An 18,520-nucleotide genomic window follows, 5' to 3' on the forward strand; every position below is an offset into this window, starting at 1 on the left:
TATAGATGTACACCGGAAATTCTCAGAACTCGCTTGACTATCCGTATAAGTCTCAAACAGGTCAGGCCCAAGAATTCAAGCAGGAAAAAGCGAAGAAATGAATTAACAACGGTCGTTGAATAAGCATTCCCTACCACATCAACAATGCAAGTTAAGGTTCATTCACGATAATCACTATGTAACAATATAAGTTAAACTTGTACATAAAGGCGCAAACTACTTACATATAACATCGTACCGAGAACTAAGATGGAATAATTCTTGTAAGTTGCAAGAAAACTAGTATCTGGACGCATGCGTTTGAGCTAGGTGTAGTATTGCAAGAAAATACCTCCATAGCCCCGTTGCAGCTTGTCCTGAAATTAGATGATATGATAGTGTACTCAGATCATCCTCTTATTCCACAGCAAGGAAAAGTCCACTGCTGTTGCAGGATAAAAAAAAGTGAGACGTATGTTGCGAAACATTACTATGTAGCAAACTGTTATGAAGTTCATAGTTCATGACACGCAGTACATTGACAGTTCAGTATGAAAATTTTAATTGACTAGTTAAAAATATACCCTATTTATGTCTCATAGGAATACAAAATGCATTCATGATTTGTCACACGCTGGTTTGATTAGGGCCACATTTCTCATAGTCAACCCTGTGATAGTAGTTAAGCAATGCACTCAATCAGTCGTGTAAATTATCTCTTGGATAATGTCTTTCACGCTAAAACCAGCTCTGAATTTACTGAGGCTTTATATGTAATTTTATCCTGAAGTCTAGTGTGCACTGATGTACTATCCAGACACATTATCGCAATTCGTTATCTCTGGCTCATCAAAGCGGTATTATTGTTGCGGACTGTTTGTCGAAAACTCTTTCTCACTCTGCAACACAAAAGAACCGAAGGGGAAAGCGAATTTTCAGTCATATGGATCACTATTTTACATTAATGAGGCAAAGATACATCCTTTTGTGAAATTAGTAGGTTCGGAAAACGTTTTACTATTTGCACACAAATACTTTAAAAAATCTATTTTTGGATTAGTGTGGCCTTTTTCTTTTCGGTATGCAACGTTTCTCATGTGATTTCATATAAAAATTGATATATTATAGCCGAACATTCGTGCTTGGCAGTGAAGTGGCTACCTTTTCGTTATTAGTCACAATTTTTACTGTGGTGTCACCGCTAGACACCACACTTGCTAGGTGGTAGCTTTAAATCGGCCGCGGTCCATTAGTACATGTCGGACCCGCGTGTCGCCACTGTGTGATCGCAGACCGAGCGCCACCACATGGCAGGTCTAGAGAGACTGACTAGCACTCGCCCCAGTTGTACGGACGACATTGCTAGCGACTACACTGACGAAGCCTTTCTCTCATTTGCCGAGAGACAGTTAGAATAGCCTTCAGCTAAGTTAATGGCTACGACCTAGCAAGGCGCCATTTGTACCATTGCATGATCTCAAGATAGTCTCACTTGTCTCATCAAGATTGCTGTATACCAAAGGACGATATAAAAGTTAAGTGTTCTAGTAGCTACGTTCTTTTCTTTATCACATTCATTACGAATCCTGTTCCAGACTTCGCGCCAGTCGGCGTGTGTGTACGTGTGCGTATCGGCTACCCGTCACTGTGGATTGGCTGCCTTGTCAGTCCACTACATTGGCGACGAGTCTAAAAAGGGACTTTAGCGTTCGTATTGTATTAATTTGCTTGTGTCATGGCTTCGCCACATTATCCAGATGTACTGTCCGAATTTTATCGCTTGCAGAATCAGCAGACGCAGGCGTTATTGGATGCCCTGGGACAGCTCGTCCAGGGTCAACGTGCGCTGCAAAACGATGCGGCCGCCGCCGCTTCATCGCTACCGCAGCCGCAACACGCAGTTGCACCGTCCTTCCGTAGTTTTGATTCAACCCAAGAAACGTGGCCGGAATGGTCTCGACAATTTGGATTTCATCTCGCTGCCTACAGAATTCAAGGTAATGAGCGGCAGCCGTTTATGCTTTCGTGTGTAGGTGTGTCCACCTACCGTGTGATAGTGAAATTGTTTCCCCGACGCGACGTGGCAACTCTGTCCTACGAAGAAATTTTGTCAGCTTTAGATGCCTATTTCAAGGAAACAGTCAATGTCGTTGCAAAACGGTATACGTTCTTTCGTACAAAACGTACGGCCGGTCAGACTAATAGGGAGTGGGTTGCAACTTTGCAAGGACTTACTAGGGATTGTGCATTTGAATGTGACTGTGGACTCCCTTATTCAGATACTATGGTGCGTGATGCAATAGCACAGAACGTTTCTGATGTTCGCATACGGGAACAGATTTTGAAACTCGTTAATCCCTCCCTTCAACAGGTGATAGACATATTGGATAGGCAAGACACACTTGACTTTGCCCAGGATTCATTTGCAACTTCGCCAGCCGTGTGTCACATTAACTGGCTCGCCGGGCCCGCTGCACGGAACGCTAACCTGCCCTCGCGCACGTCCGCGCAGCCACGTGTCCCGCGCAAGCAAGCACATGCAGTGAAATCATGCCCGCGGTGTGCAACTAGACATTCGCGTGACAATTGCCCGTCACGCCTAGCTATTTGCTTTTACTGTCATAAGAAAGGACATGTTCAAAGTGTTTGCCAGAAAAAGCTCAGATCAGACAATCACAACCATTCCAGGCCCTTTGCTTCACGCCGGAATAGAACCAAGGACGAGCAGGCTCGTGAACTTTCGCCCATGGAGATTCATGTAGTTAATTCCACCCCGTCCAGTGCCACTTTCTCTAACAGTGCCAGTGTTCGTCCCACTCCAGTCACGTCGCGCGTGATTCTGTTCCAGTGTCTGTTCAAGTTGCACAAAACAGTCGCTCTTGTCGTCAGCAGGACAATAAACTTTTTGTAGATTTGGACTTTGCCGGACAAGTGATACCGTTCCAGCTCGATACCGGAGCTGCAGTTTCATTGCTCAATCACGCCACGTACAAACAACTGGGCGCACCTCCGTTGCGTGCCGCAAATGTTAAGTTAAATAGTTATTCTGGACAAGCTATCCCTGTATTAGGACAGTGCACTCTTATTGCCACATACAAGGGACAAACAAAACTTGTGTCGTTTTACGTCCTTCGTTCTTCTTCTGCAGTGAACTTGTTTGGTTTAGATTTATTTCAGTTGTTTAACTTGTCTATAGTAAATCAGGTCCCATCAGTGAACCAGACTGTGCCTTCAGACAGTGTTTCTCGTTTATGTGAAGAATTTGCAGACATTTTTGCACCGGGCCTTGGTTGCGCTACGAACTGTAAAGCACCTTTGGAACTGCAAGTAAACGCGCAACTGAAATTATTCCGAGCGCGCAATGTTCCCCACGCATTGCGTTATGAGGTCGCCAATCGCTACGATATCTTGTATCGGTCCGCTGCTACGCACGGCAACGCTGGTGCGTTGTCCCGTTTGCCTGTTGCTGAGGATAAAGCATTCGATTCTTCCAAACTTGCTTGCATGTTCATTGATTCGGAAACCGATGACGTGGTCGAATCGTCTCCGATTGATTTTCGTCGTGTAGCTACAGCCACAGCTGCTGACCCTGTCCTTGCTACTGTTTTGCGTTTTGTTGCTACGCAATGGCCCTTGCTGAAGTCACGGATCGAGGATCCGTTGGTTCGCCGATTTTTTGCTCACAAGGAGAGACTTTTTGTACGACGTGGTGTTTTGTTGTTGCGTTCTGATAATGATCAGTCCAGGGTCGTGGTCCCACGTTCGTTACAGTCCTGTCTTACGGCTTCTCCACCAAGGACATTGGGGTATAGTGCTAACGAAACAACTTGCTCGTCAGCACTGTACTTGGTTCGGAATCGATGCTGCGATTACGAATATGTGCTCTTCTTGCATGGCGTGTGCCGAACAACAATCCGCGCCGCCGCGGAAATTCTTTGCATGGCCGAAAGCCACTTCCCCTTGGCAACGCTTGCACATAGATTTTGCCGGTCCATTCTGGAATGCTCGATGGTTGGTTGTGATCGATTCTTTCAGTAATTTTCCTTTTGTTGTCCGGATGTCTTCCACGACGTCATCTGCCACAATCCAAGCGTTATCTGCTATTTTTTGCATTGAAGGTCTTCCGCAGACTATTGTTTCCGACAATGGCCCACAATTCATGTCCGCAGAATTTCAGTCATTCTGCAAGGCCAATGGTATTCAACATCTGACATCCGCGCCGTTTTCGCCTCAGTCAAACGGTGCCGCTGAACGATTGGTCCGGACTTTCAAGTCACAGATGTTGAAGTTGAAAGAGTCGCATTCTCGGGAGGACGCGTTGTTGCTCTTTTTGTCTTCGTATCGCTCTCAGCCCAGCGATGGTCGCTCGCCGGCTGAGTTGCTCCGCGGTCGTCCTCATCGAACCTTGATGTCTTTGCTGCATCCGCCGCATCAGGTTCCTGTGCAGCGGCAGACTCCTGCTTTTGCTCCTGGCGACGTTGTCTTCTATCGCACCTATCGAGGTTCACGGCGTTGGCTCGCAGGGCGCATTCTTCGCTGCCTCGGCCGCGCGATGTATTTGGTTTTGGGGGCCTCTGGTGACGTGCGTCGACATCTCAATCAGCTGCGCCTCTGTCGTCGCCCGGGTTCTGCCGCTCCCCGTCTGCTTTCAGCGACGGTGCCGTCCGGTCAGCGCCCTGGGGACCCATCTACTGGCTCGCCTCATCCCCAGGTGTTACCGACGATGCCTTCCATTTTGCCCCATGGCGACGCGCCGCTGCCGCCGCCGCCTGTTCTCCCGCCGGCGCCGCCCGCAGTGGACGCTTCGCTGCAGCCGCCCAGCGCCTCCCTGGGTCGCGCGCCGCCGATCGCTTCCCGTGACCAGCTGTACTCCGACATGGAACTCTTGCCCGCTCCGGACCAGATGTCGTCATCGCGCGTCGGATCCCCCGACGCACTGGAGGTCGAACCTTCGGCCCCTCCTGTCTCCTTACGGGCGCATACACCGCATGTTGACGTGCACCCTGGACTAGGTTTTCAGGCGTTTCCTAGCTACCCTCGGACCGAATGGCAGGGTGCGGGTGGCACAGCCTCGCCTGTTGTTAGGCTCCCCACCCCATCGCATACGTCAACATGGGGTCCTCCCCACGGCGGGCGGAAGCCTTATAACACGACCGTTCGCCGATTTGCGGGGGAGGAATGTGGTGTCACCGCTAGACACCACACTTGCTAGGTGGTAGCTTTAAATCGGCCGCGGTCCATTAGTACATGTCGGACCCGCGTGTCGCCACTGTGTGATCGCAGACCGAGCGCCACCACATGGCAGGTCTAGAGAGACTGACTAGCACTCGCCCCAGTTGTACGGACGACATTGCTAGCGACTACACTGACGAAGCCTTTCTCTCATTTGCCGAGAGACAGTTAGAATAGCCTTCAGCTAAGTTAATGGCTACGACCTAGCAAGGCGCCAATTGTACCATTGCATGTAGCTCAAGATAGTCTCACTTGTCTCATCAAGATTGCTGTATACCAAAGGACGATATAAAAGTTAAGTGTTCTAGTAGCTACGTTCTTTTCTTTATCACATTCATTACGAATCCTGTTCCAGACTTCGCGCCAGTCGGCGTGTGTGTACGTGTGCCTATCGGCTACCCGTCACTGTGGACTGGCTGCCTTGTCAGTCCACTACATTTACGATGTTTGCAAATGAAGTACAATAACCTGTTGAACGTAATTTGAAGAATATGCACTGAAGAACGACCTCACTGGCTATTTCACGTTTTGTGCACTTTAGTTCGTGTATTGCGGCGTACCAGCTGAAGCTAACGTACCGAAGAAATTTGTTATCGTGGTATGAAAGCTGTATCTTTTCAGTGGCGAGTAAATGGATTATATGTGTTGGTGATACGCCGCACATTATAAGTTTCTGCACCTCTTGCAAAGTGCAGCGTGACACGTCACTACACATAAACAGTTCAAGATACTGAAACAAGGTTTTCAGCAAATAATAGTACGCAAAGAGATGAATAATTCTATGTAAAATAAATACTGAGATATGGAAGTATATTAATGCCATTCGTTACTTTATGTAAGGCAAACTGCAGTGCTATAATGCAAGAATGTTTATAATAAAACTTGACGCAAAAATAGTAGCAAGTAAAAATATACAGTCGCTTCTGGCAAGAAGTTTTAATATACTGCGAGTGCGTCTTCATTCTTGGCTGTTATACAGCCACTGAGGAAAGCATTCGTACGCAGAAAACGAGATCTGAGGTCTCTGTAGTTCATTCTAGTTTCGTCACAAATGTTAAATGTAACTGTACAAATACTGTCCAATTTTATAACTGATTTAACAACTGGAAGTTGAATGTCAAATAAACACAAAAACACAGTGTTTTACACGGCAGTTCATCATTGAACAAATATGGTAGTACACATTATCTTTACTGCTGAAAATATTTTATTTACCATGTAGGTTTCCTTCTTATAAATCATCAGTCGCACTCGATTTGGTATGAAGTGTGCAAGTTTGTTTGTTACGTCTGATGTTACTGTTCTTCCATTTACACTGCCGTATTGCTGTGAAGTCTGATTTGCGCTCTCTGTTCAATAACGTTTACTGCGATTCCTCTTACTTGCGACACACGCAGTTAGTGAGTTATAACGTCATTTTTAAATTTCAGTACTTAGCTAAGCAGGGACGGCTAGAGGACAAATGTAAGGATGTAGAGGCGTATCTCACTAGGGGTAAGACAGATACCCCCTACAGGAAAATTAGAGAGACCTTTGGAGAAAAGAGAACCACCTGTATGAATATCAAGAGCTCAAATGGAAACCCAGTTATAAGCAAAGAAGTGAAAGCAGAAAGGTGGAAGGAGTTCTTAGAGGGTCTATACAAGGGCGATGTACTTGAGGACAATATTATGGAAATGGAAGAGGATGTAGATGAAGATGAAATGGGATATGATACTGCGTGAAGAGTTTGACAGAAAACTGAAATACCTAAGTCGAAACAAAGTCCCGGGAGTAGACAACATTCTATTAGAACTACTCACAGCCTTGGGAGAGCCAGCCATGACAAAACTCTACCATCTGGTGAGCAAGATGTATGAGACAGGCGAAATACCCTCAGATTTCAAGAAGAATATAATAATTCCAATCCCAAAGAAAGCAGGTGTTGACAGATGTGAAAATTACCGAACTATCAGTTTAATAAGACACGGCTGCAAACTACTAACGAGAATTCTTTACAGACGAATGGAAAAACTGGTACAAGCCGACGTCGGGGAAGATAAGCTTGGATTCCGTAGAGATATTGGAACACGTGAGGCAACACTGACCCTACGATTTATCTTAGAAGCTAGATTAAGGAAAGGCAAACCTACGTTTCTAGCATTTGTAGACTTGGAGAAAGCTTTTGACAATGTTGATTGGAATACTCTCTTTCAAATTCTGAAGGTGGCAGGGGTAAAATACAGGGAGCGAAAGGCTATTTACAATTTGTACAGAAAACAGAAGGCAGTTATAAGAGTCGAGGGACATGAAAGGGAAGCAGTGGTTGGGAAGGGAGTGAGACAGGGTTGTAGCCTCTCCCCGATGTTATTCAATCTGTATATTGAGCAAGCAGTGAAGGAAACAAAAGAAAAATTCGGAGTAGGTATTAAAATCCATGGAGAAGAAATAAAAACTTTGAGGTTCGCCGATGACATTGTAATTTTGTCAGAGACAGCAAAGGACTTGGAAGAGCAGTTGAACGGAATGGACAGTGTCTTGAAAGTAGGATATAAGATGATCATCAACAAAAGCAAAACGAGGATAATGGAATGTAGTCGAATTAAGTCGGGTGATGCTGAGGGAATTAGATTAGGAAATGAGACACTTAAAGTAGTAAAGGAGTTTTGCTATTTGGGGAGCAAAATAACTGATGATGGTCGAAGCAGAGAGGATATAAAATATAGACTGGCAATGGCAAAAAAAAAAATGGCTCTGAGCACTATGGGACTTAACTTCTGAGGTCATCAGTCCCCTAGAACTTAGAACTACTTGAACCTAACTAACCTAAGGACATCACACACACCCATGCCCGAGGCGGGATTCGAACCTGCGACCGTAGCGGTCGCGCGGTTCCAGACTGTAGCGCCTAGAACCGCTCGGCCAGGACAAGAAGCGAATAGAAGCTTTCGAAATGTGGTGCTTCAGAAGAATGCTGAAGATTAGATGGGTAGATCACATATCTAATGAGGAGGTATTGAATAGAATTGGGGAGAAGAGGAATTTGTGGCACTACTTGACTAGAAGAAGGGATCGGTTGGTAGGACATGTTCTGAGGCATCAAGGGATCACCACTTTAGTATTGGAGGGCAGTGTGGAGGGAAAAAATCATAGAGGGGGACCAAGAGATGAATACACTAAGCAGATTCAGAAGGATGTAGGTTGCAGTAGGTACTGGGAGATGAAGGCGCTTGCACAGGAGAGACTAGCATGGAGAGCTGCATCAAACCAGTCTCTGGACTGAAGACCACAACAACAAACAACTTTCCGTCCCCTTTTTATGTGTACATCGATCCATGGGTCATGGCTGATATTTATATACGATTATTATTACTATTTTGTTATTCTAGGTGTGGTACTGCACAGCGTCACAAATATCTACCAAAGAATTTTTTTTGAGGTGGTAACAGCATTAAGAAATCTCAGATCGTTTGTGTTAGCGTTATCCATGACAGTGGCCAGTCTCAGTCTGATAGTGGTAATACTAGTCGAAGATACAATAAAGCACAAGCATTGTTACTGGTAAGCTAAATATTTTATGGTGAAGTATGAATGTATCTTCCTATGCTTGTGCTTTATAATATGTGGTCACCATTAACATAACTGCTTGTTGAAAGCTATTTTTATGCTAGTGTGATGTGTGCGAGATACGTCATGTTGCACGTTTTTATCCTTAACGATTCCAGGTAGAGGCGATTGACATAAAAGTTGCGGTAGAAGACTGTCAAAGCACGCAGACATCCCATTCTCACATAAAAAGACAATGGGCTCAACTTCTAGTATACCTATCTTTGAAACAAAATTTCACCCATCAGAGGAGCATAAGTTTTCACGAAGGAATGGAAGATCAAGGAGTAGGAGATCTTGTAAATCGGAATTGTTTGTGGCTTATCTGTGGCTACATTACGAGGAAAAGAGTGGCAGTGTTTTCTGCTATGATTGCATTCGGTCCATCCACTTACTGAACAATAGAAGACAGTAGAAAAAAACGGCTTTTCTTAAAGAAAGTTTCTGTAACCGGAAGAAAACTACGGAGAAGGACAAGATACACGAGAAGAGTCTCTCGCAATTATTCAACAACCTGAAAATAGCACACCTGTGATTGCCCAAGTCGCTAGATATCAGCTGACGGATCAGGAGAAATCTAGGACCGCTTTGCTAGTAATAAGTAGTTCACTTAGGTCCCTGGGTCGAACAGGAAACGCACTGAGAGGTCATGAAACGGCCTCAGGAAACCTCATGACACTTCTCGATGTGAGGAAGAATGATGTGCCAGAACTGAAGATATGGCTGAAACGCCGTGACACATGGTTGATGCCAGCGATACAAAACTAAGTCTGGAAATTATGGCTCACATGATCCAGCAAGAAATTGTGCAGCAAATAAAAAGTTCCTCATTTTACGGAAATATAGCAGATTCAACGACTGACGTGGTTGGCCAGGAGCAGTTCACTCTTTGTGTACAATGTGTTGACCCTGAGATGCTGGAATAAACTTTTTCTGCGTTTCTATAGTCCGCCGGACTCCAAGGCGCAAACGCTGGCAACTGCCATTATAGACATCTTTCTAAAACTGTCACTAGAAATTGAGTTTCTACGCGCCCACTATTTCGATGTTGCAGCTAATAAGTCTGGGCAGAACAAAGGTGTGAAGGAAATCCTTCTTAAAGACTAGCTAAAGAGTTGTTACATCCAATGCAGCAATCACTGTGTGGATCTGGCACTACAGGAAGTTTCCAGAAGCAGTCATCCATTGTGCGATGTACTGGTAACTGTGACGTCTCAAATATAATTCCAGAATCCGCAAAAAGGAAAAACGTGTATGCAGATGTTGTGCTACTATCTGGTGTCGATGAGACGAAACCAAACCCAAAAGCTCAACCCCTGATTACAATTTGTTCCACCCGATGGGCTGTAAGAGTAAAATCTTTGACATGTTTTAGGTAAAACTATGAGCGGGCCAGAAAACTGTGACCGAAATATTGAATGTAACACGCTCAGTTAGAGACCAAAGAAGGTCTGTCCTGCGAGGAATGCGAAGCGGCTCGAAAAGTTTGAAACTATTCTTTATATAACAGTAGAAACGGAAGTGTTTGGAACTGGGCAGATTCCTACAGAATCCAAAGTTTAATGCAGCCAGAATGAAACATTCTGTATGGGCTCTAAAAATAGCTCTTGCAAATCTTAGGACTGTGGAAGTATTTTAGAGAGAAATCCAATGATTATTCTGAAAACCTAAGTATGAAAGACCCAAATCTCTCGGCGAAGAAAAACACCAGCGAAATTGCAACACACAGAAACACCGTCTGTTCCCAAATAATTGTCTCAAGAACGAAAATTTAGGAAATATTTTTTTGAAATTCTTGATCTCCTTCTGAATGAGATTGATCGAAGGTTCAACCAAGAGGATCTAAAGCGACTATCCCCATCTACAAGAGATACTTATTACGTCGTCCCAAGCACACCTCCATCTACACGCCGTTTGGAAGATTGGAATACATACAACAGACTTTAACCTGGACAGGCTTCATGCACAGCTCGAAGTACTGCGAACCATTACGACATGTCTACAACCCTATAGGAAGAAAACTTATTGCTGAATCTGGTAGGGTTAAAGAACTATTTCAGGAAGTTATTCGCCTCATCACTCTGATCCTGACAGTTCCAGTATCGTCAGCATCCCTTCCGAGAAGTCATTCAGCGCCTTAAGACGACTTAAAACATGCCTCAGGTCAACAACGACTCAGTCAAGACTCATCCATCTACTCCTTCTCCATGTCCATCAAGACAGGGCTGGAAAAATTAATCTTGTGGATGTCATGAAAGAATTTGTTTCCCGAACTGTCGAAAGCAAAACTACATTTGTAAATAGTACATAAAATTTTTAGTCTAAATAAAAACAAAGTAAATACCTTCTTCTTTTTCAAACAAATTATGTTTTTCTTTTTTTTTTGTCATTAAGTTGTGATGCACAATGTTTGTAAAATAGTAATAATAACAAAAGGTTTCTCTCTGGTCGATTGATAGTGCAGTCTACAGTAAATATGAAAATCTTTTCGTAAACTGTTTCAGAATAAAGTAGGGGCGATATATTCCGAGATTAATGTGGTCATTTAAAAATTAAATCAACTAAATTGTTTTACAGAACACGACCTATAAAATTGGGTCCATATTAGTAGTAATGAGTTGTTTGGCTCTGTAGAACAACACAGCGCTTATTGCCTAACACACCTTCCCACACTATCGGTATGCACGTATTCTTAACGATTTCCTGGGCTCGCATTCGGGAGAACTATGTTTCAAACCTGTGTCTGGTCATCCCGATTTAGGTTTTCTGTGATTTCCCTAAATCGCTTCAGGCAAACGCCCAGGTGGTTCCTTTGAAAGGGCACGGCCAATTTTCTTCGCCATCCGTCCCTAATCCGAGCTTTTGCTCCAACTCTAATGACCTCGTTGTCGATGGGACGCTAGACACCAATCCCATCCTCCTCCAGCATTCCAGTATGTGTTTTCCAACGGTATAACACTCGCCCACATACCGCTGTTGTAACCCAACATGCTCTAACGAGTATCGACCTGTAGCCTTGGCCTGCTCAGCCATCTGATCTGTCTCCATCATCGGACGACAGCTCCAGGGCCATTCACAAACAACATTAACCGTCCCTATATTGACCGACCATGTGCAACAGGCATGGAACTCCAACCCACAGTTTAACAATTGTCACCTGTACAACACAATGCATGCACTTTGCGTGCTTACATTCAACATTCTGGTGGTTACACCAGTTATAACGTACCAATGTTTCACATTAATGACTTAGCTAGCTCTTACATTAATCGCCGATCCTGCAATATTAAGCACTTAAATATGTTACCTAGACTAATGTATTAGAGAAATTTCATCACTCTACTTTTGTTCGTTTTGTAGTTTTTTTCTGTCAGTGTAGTATTGTTCACCAGTTGTAAGCTGCCATTTGTTGAAAACTGGCTCACACATGTATTCCAAAGGCATTTGGGGAACGCACAACAGTGCTCCAGACGTCGCTGATCTGTCTTGCCTTGCAGCAAAGAAGCCCACTACGTGGCTGTGATTCTGTCCTCTCAGGCGCTAGACACGTAGGGCCACTGAGACCCCTCAAGGCGTTGAGATTGTCTTTCGAAATGATGATGGGAAACCCGCAAGGTACCAGCTGACTTGTAGAACTTCACAATTGTCACCATCTTCAAGAAGGGCGACAGAAGCGTCTGTGGTAACTACCGGGGAATATCTCTACTCTCTGTCACTGGCAAAATTTTTGCAAGCATCCTTTTAAATCGCCTCCAGACACTTTCAGAGACTATAATACCTGAGTCTCAATACGGGTTTCGACCTTCAAGAGGGAAAATTGACATGATATTCTGTGCATGACAACTACAGGAGAAGTGCAGAGAACAGCAAAAGCATTTACTACTTGTTTTCTACGATCTAGAAAAGGCCTTTGATGCAGTTCCCAGAGAAGCCATGTGGATGGTCTTAAAACGCTTCGGCTGCCCTGAACATTTTGTTGACTTGATTGAAGCTCTCCACGATGATATGACTGGACAGGTCCTCTGCCAGGATGAAACGACTGGTGAATTCCCAATAACAAGTGGGCTTAAACAAGGATGCGTTCTTGCACCAACATTATTTGCATTGTATCTGGCAGCTATGCTTTACGAGACAACCATAAACAACACAGGAATAGAACTAAAGTACAGGTTTGATGGAGAATTATTCAACCAGTCAGACTCCATTCAAAAAGGTTCACCAGTACCACTCGTGTGACAGAGCTGCAGTATGCTGATGACAATGCTTCTCCAGCTCATTCACCTGCAGAGTTGCAGCTGTCAGTTGATTCCTTCAGCAGGTCGTACGAACGATTTGGTCTCTCCATCAATATTCCAAAGAAAAAGGTGATGGCGCAGCCAACTCCTGGCTCCTCCGTTCCTGACTTCAGCATATCCATTTATGATACACCCTTGGAACAAGTGGACCATGTCCTCTACCTGGGAAGCATACTGTCATCTAACTGCTCATCTGAAAAAGATGTGGAGAATAGATTACGTGCTGCCCATGTAGCATTTGGACGTCTTACAAAGCGTGTCTTCCTGAATAAAGACCTAACACTGCACACCAAACTGATGGTGTACAAAGCTGTAGTCATTTCCACCCTGCCATATGGTTGCGAAACCTGGACGTTATATCGCTGTGATCTGAAGAAACTAGAACGCTTCAACCAACAGAAGCTAAGATATATCATGAACCTGAAATGGGATGACTTCATATCCAACACGGCTGTTCTTGAGAAAGCAAAAATGTATAGCATGGAAGCTCTTATCATTGGGCATCAACTCAGATGGGTCGGACATGTCCAGCGGATGAAAAATGACAGAGTTCCACGCCAAAAGCTGTACAGCGAAGTGAGCACAGGTAAAAGGCCACGAGGTGCCCCTCTCAAACGTTATAAGGATCAGTACAAGAAAAATCTGAAAAACTTGAACATCGATCTGAGTAACTGGTCCACAATAGCAGAAGACCGAAGTCGATGGCACTCAGTTACCTCAAATGCTCTTCAAAACTTTGAGCTGGAACGTCGAAGAATGGAGGATGACAAACGCCGGAGACGTAAACTCCTCCAGGCTCAGCCACGTCCTCCACCTTCCATCAGCTGTAATGTCTGTGGCCGCCTGTTCCACGCTAGGATTGGATTGCTAAGCCATCAACGACACTTCCACGCCTGAACCGTGACAAAGGAAATCTCAGGAGAGAAATGAAAACTCGGATACGAGTATCAGCCGACGACGGTACCATTATTCGCGTGACAGTCGTGGGCAGAGCGCTGCAGCCCCCTTCCCGGTCCGCGTCGCGGGACCGTTACGTCACAGCTGCCTTGTCATCCAATAGCCGGCACAGCCAAGTATCTCAAGGCAGCACCAGCGCCGCGCAGCTGTCAGTAATCGTCGACCTCGCCACTGGCGCGAGGTTACTGCCAGCGTTATTGCGACCAGGTGAGAAGGCCGGCGCAAGTTTTGCTCAACGGGTGTTAAGCCTAGTTTACACGACGACACTAGGTTGCAAGCAACTGCGCTACCGGCCACTGCGCATGCGCACCGTGCATTTGCGCAACTCCTCGGTGAAACAACGCTTTCGGCGTGTTCCAACGTTGGCGACACCAGTTGCGTGAGTTTTGAGGTTATGTATGTTCGCTTTTTGGATATCTATGCTTTGCATAGGTGTTTGTGGGATTTCAGTGATGCTAATTACAAAAATAAGCAACATATTGCTGCTCCTGATACCTTCACGTGCGATCAGAACACAGATAGGTTGACAATATCTGAGCTGCAGGGCAAAAATTTTTGAATTAGGAGCAAATATACAACTGAATTACGAAAAATACAAGCAAAAGCAATTCTAGCTGTAGAAATGCTCTTGTCTACAAGAGTAAAATCCCACCGTTCGAGTTGACTGACTTTTTTTTAAAGGAATATTGGTTGACAAGAGGGAAGGCTACACAAATCAATGAGCTACATTCTTTATTCAATATTCACCTATTTAAACGTCGCAGTAGTGCTCCCTATTCACATATGTTTGAATTTTCAAATATTGCCACTGTACAGATCTACCTTCAAGAGAGTAGTTTGTAAACCATTCTCTTCGTAATGCGGCCTGCTTCGAATGATTACTGCTGTTAACGTTGGTAATTATTACTGTTAATGTTAATAATTGTTGGTGTTAATGAAAAAGCGTCATCATCAACTAAAACCGCGTCTTACAGCATGCCGAGTGTTCTCGATTGTAATGCACGCAATGTGATATGAAATTTCAGTTCTGGCGACAGTGCTTCACGCATTACAGTATCTTTATTCCTTATCGCGTAATTATCTCTATTTAGAAGAAACGTTAACTGTTCTGGTGACATTCTAAGATAATTAAAAGAGCTTCTTGGGTCTCCCATTACAAGTTATTTCAGCAAGGATGCTGAGCAACCGAGTTGACGTCTTTTATTCATCTAGTCAAGAATCGAAACACGATTCTTATTTTTTTCTTATGTAGTGATTCCAAGCAACAAGCTTTAACTCCGTCACAACTCGGGCGACGTGCAGCTGCCAAAACTTTCATTTCAGACACGACTCAGGAACCCACGAAACGACGAAACTGAAGTGTATACTGGTTTCGCCGTGTCTACAGTCGAACATGAAACCATTTGCGTGCAACACATTCCACGCAACGAGTGGCGCAACCCAATGTCGTCGTGTAAACTAGGCTTTAGACTAACAGCAGCCAGTACGTTACAATGGACAGTGGATGCTCCACAGAGGCTGGTGTGCCTCAAGGAAGCATAATAGAACCTCTGTTCCTAGTATAGATAAGCGATGTATAAGATAGGATAAGCAACACTGTAAGATTTAGTGTACAGGAACGTATTTCTGTTGAACGATCGTAAGCAATTGCAGAAACACTTGGACAAAGTTTGCATTTGGTGTAGTGAATTGTAGTTGTCTATAAAAGTGGCTAAACGTAACGTAAAACCTATAACAAAGAGATATAACCCGACAGTGTAAGTTTGCAAGTTTAGTGGTGACATCTTGGGCATATCACATCGTTTAAATGTTTATGGGTAATAGTGAAAATCGTTGTAAATGGGGTGTTGACGTAAAATCGATATTAGGGAAGGCGAACTGAACATGGCTCTGAGAAAATGCAGTGCACCTCTAAAGGAGATTGTATACAAGACGCGTGTGCGACCAATTCGAGAATATTGTTCCAGCGTTTAGAGTTCTTATCAAGTAGACATGGCAACAGGCATCGAAAGATTTTAGAGGCACCCTGCTAACATCGTAATAGGTCGGTTTAGACCATACTAAAGGATCGTGGAGTATAAACGGGTTACAGTTACAAAAAAGATAACCAGTTCTCTTGAAATTTTGTTGCGTAAGATTCTGTCTCTCCCGTACGTGTAATGAGAAGAAGATAAGGGGATTATGCCGCTTGTCGAAACATTTGCACAGTCATTTCTTCCCTCGCTCACCACATGAAGGGAATAGAAAAGAAAATCGATAACGTCGACCCATTCCCTCTACCACGCACATCACAGCATCTTGCGGAGTATATATGTAAATGTAAATGTTGGGGAAAGGGAGATTATCAACACTACAGAGAAACTCGCCCGTCTCATTGGAACTTAAAGGGAATAATATAAACCAAATTTCCCAACAACATAATATTGCACCATTTACATTCTTCTTTATTCTTTCTCTAACTGAATCCTCGTAATAAACTGACTCTCAATTTCAAGTGCTGTGCATAGATAAGACGATAGGTGTTTCTGTATGTGGTGTTCTGAACTTTAGTACACCAGTTCATTACACGCCATTGCTGCAACAGAGTAAAAGTTGTGAACAATTAATTTCAAATAAAATCCTGCAACAGAAATATTTCGAGGAAATTAAGGGTGAAATAAAATGGGCAGCCTTTTTTCTGTATCTTGGAACCATTTCTCAAAAACAATAAACTGAAAAGGCATTTCGTTCTATCGATAAACTGCGGCAAAAGTATGCACACAGCTTCTCCAACCTTAAAAGCTATGAGGATTTCATCACCTTCAATACTGTGAAGCAAATCTCTTCTATTGGAAGCTCTTTGCTTTTCATATTCTGAGATGTGCTATTTGGGACCAAAACAATAAAAAACGTCCAGTAAATATGGGCTCTAAGGTACATACTTTAAAAGCTATGAACACATGTTCATCTTCGCTTCTGCGAAAAACATCTCTTCTACCGACCAAGTGCTCATAGCTCTTAAGGCGTGCATTTTAGAGACCATGTTTTCTAGACCTTTTTGTTTTGAATTATGATTCCTGTCATATTCCTGAATACTGACCACTCTTCCTGCGACTGCCGATACATGTAAGAGTAGTTAAAGCTGCTGTGTAGGACAGACAGGCCGAGAGATCCACTCTCGCTATTCTCAAAATTTCAGTTGCCAAACTGTCACTGTACAAATATAGCCAAAGTATGCGTATTACACTGTTGTCACCTTATTATGTGACCACCTGCCAAAAGTCTGAATAACCAGCATTTCCAATGTGGAAGACTGAGAGACCTGCAGGAATAAAGCCAGAGAGGTTCTGGAAGGATGTGGAACCAAGCCAACCCCAGTGTGTGGCACGCTGATGTAGATTTCTTGGTAGTGTGTACACAGTGGAAACAGTCTGATTGACGTTTAATGAACGAAGTAAGAACATATGGACTGTCAGACCAATTGTGTGATTGGATTGAAGAGTTCCTAGATAACAGAACGCAGCATGTCATTCTCAATGGAGAGAAGTCTTCCGAAATAACAGTGATTTCAGGTGTGCCGCAGGGGAGTGTCGTAGGACCGTTGCTATTCACAATATACATAAATGACCTTGTGGATGACATCGGAAGTTCACTGAGGCTTTTTGCGGATGATGCTATGGTATATCGAGAGGTTGTAACAATGGAAAATTGTACTGAAATGCAGGAGGATCTGCAGCGAATTGACGCATGGTGCAGGGAATGGCAATTGAATCTGAATGTAGACAAGTGTAATGTGCTGCGAATACATAGAAAGAAAGATCCCTTATCATTTAGCTACAATAAAGCAGGTCAGAAATTGGAAGCAGTTAATTCAATAAATTATCTGGGAGTAGGCATTAGGAGTGATTTAAAATGGAATGATCATATAAAGTTGATCGTCGGTAAAGCAGATGCCAGACTGAGATTCATTGGAAGTAACCATGGGGAAGTGCAACAAAGGAAGTAGGTTACAGTACACTTATTCGCCCACTGGTTGAATATTGATCACCAGTGAGGGATCCGTACCAGATAGGGTTGATAGAAGAGATAGAGAAGATCCAACGGAGAGCAGCGCGCTTCGTTACAGGATCATTTAGTAATCGCGAAAGCTTTACGGAGATGATAGATAAACTCCAGTGGAAGACTCTGCAGGAGAGACGCTCAGTAGCTTGGTACGGGCTTTTGTTGAAGTTTCGAGAACATACTTTCACTGAGGAGTGAAGCAGTATATTGCTCCCTCCTACGTATATCTGGCGAAGAGACCATGAGGATAAAATTAGAGAGATTAGAGCCCACACAGAGGCATACCGACAATCTTTCTTTCCACGAACAATACGAGACTGGAATAGAAGGGAAAACCGATAGAGGTACTCAAAGTACCCTCTGGCACACACCGTCAGGTGGCTTGCGGAATATGGATGTAGATGCAGATTGAGGTGGTCTCATAGATTCTC

At 44.0% G+C, this 18,520-nt stretch overlaps 1 protein-coding gene across 2 annotated transcripts in view; it reads left to right on the forward strand.

The window, feature by feature from the left end:
• Nucleotides 1-14,136: 14,136 nt before the first annotated feature.
• Nucleotides 14,137-18,520, forward strand: part of LOC126259450 (probable cytochrome P450 301a1, mitochondrial) — a 301,288-nt gene continuing 296,904 nt past the window's right edge. The window contains exon 1 of one of the 2 annotated variants that reach the window (XM_049956269.1): nucleotides 14,137-14,255. The gene's annotated coding sequence lies outside the window, so the exon portion shown is untranslated. Of the gene's footprint in view, nucleotides 14,256-14,310; nucleotides 14,428-18,520 lie in introns of those variants that run through there. The other variant, XM_049956271.1, reaches the window with a different exon arrangement.

Source organism: Schistocerca nitens, chromosome 5, assembly GCF_023898315.1.
Source record: "Schistocerca nitens isolate TAMUIC-IGC-003100 chromosome 5, iqSchNite1.1, whole genome shotgun sequence".
In the NCBI taxonomy this organism is placed as follows: domain Eukaryota; kingdom Metazoa; phylum Arthropoda; class Insecta; order Orthoptera; family Acrididae; genus Schistocerca; species Schistocerca nitens.